This window comes from Aplysia californica, unplaced genomic scaffold (assembly GCF_000002075.1).
Source record: "Aplysia californica isolate F4 #8 unplaced genomic scaffold, AplCal3.0 scaffold00107, whole genome shotgun sequence".
NCBI lineage: Eukaryota > Metazoa > Mollusca > Gastropoda > Aplysiida > Aplysiidae > Aplysia > Aplysia californica.
The window spans coordinates 619,978-621,336 of NW_004797377.1; positions in this window are offsets into that span (position 1 = coordinate 619,978).

A 1,359-nucleotide genomic window follows, 5' to 3' on the forward strand; every position below is an offset into this window, starting at 1 on the left:
CACACACACACACACACACACACACACACACACACACACACATTGTTTGACGAGCATGTTGTCACCACTACCCTTTTTTCCCTTTTAAAATATCGTCCCTCTTTGTTTATCATTGTGTGGACTGTGCCGTATCTGCCAGTCGGCGTGCCTGGAAGTTTTATCAACGAGGATCATCTTTTGCATGTTTGATTAAGCGACGTTTTTCCTCTGTATCATCTGTGGAGCGAAGTCGTGTTTATCGGCTCTCCCATATCTGGCGGACAGACGCGGAGGGACATTGTGGAGCCCGATCAGTGTTATATGAGAGGGAGGGGGCCACATTTGTCCGACTCATCGGATCTGCTTGATCCCACCGCGGGCAGAAAAATCCTTGTCGTGGCCAGTGGCCAATTGCCTCAAATTCAGCGTGTGGGTGGTTGTCAGGTTCTCTGGGTGTCGTTTGCTCCTTCTTTCCTATCAAACATCCATCGTCTTTATCTCTCATCTTGCGTTTCTTTGTATATTACTCTCTCGCGACATCTCTGAACTTCGATTCTTAAAATATGACCTCTATTTTTGTTGCAAAATTGCCTTAAAACTCGTGCTGAAACTAAACGAAACAAAGCTAAGCTTTAAATTCATCATATGGTTTGAATTCCATAATGAATAATTCTCTAACCTCTCTACAAGTTTGCTCATAATACTATCTTTTCATACTTGAACTGGAAGAGGCAAGAAACAATTCATGCTTTCCTAGCATCTCTTTAAAAATAAATAGTGCATGAAGTGCACAAAATACAGGATTGTTGTTATCTTTGAGTACGAAATAAATGAACTGCTTTTTTTCATCGTCGAAACTGAGTTGCCCCTTATCATTTTCCTGAGAATCGCACCCGACTGATCAGGTTGACTGTAAAATTACCCCCCTTTCAACAAAATATGATTTGTGTCTACGATCAGCACGCCCACGGAATTTGGTCATATGGCTAATTGTTGCTCTGAATGGTGGGATATAATTTTTCGATCTCAATCATTGTTAGCCGTATTCATTTAGATTTGTATGCCTCGACTTAGCCGAGAATGCAATACATTTTCCAAAAATAATGCTACCAGCAAGCTGATACCTATCGATCCCATCAGTTTGGCATCAAAGCTAAATTATTTTGGGTTCCTCTTTCAATGCAGGGTTGGAGACATAGGAATTTCTGCTTTTAGCATGTCCCGCTGTAAAGACACATGAGCGTAATCAACTGACAGACCGGTTCAAGAAGTATGATTAAGCACCAGCAGCACAACGAATGGGTGCAAAATGCTATATCTCTGACTTGTATTTACATGATTGAAGGCTCGGTAATGTATCTGTGCTCAAAAAAAAAAAAA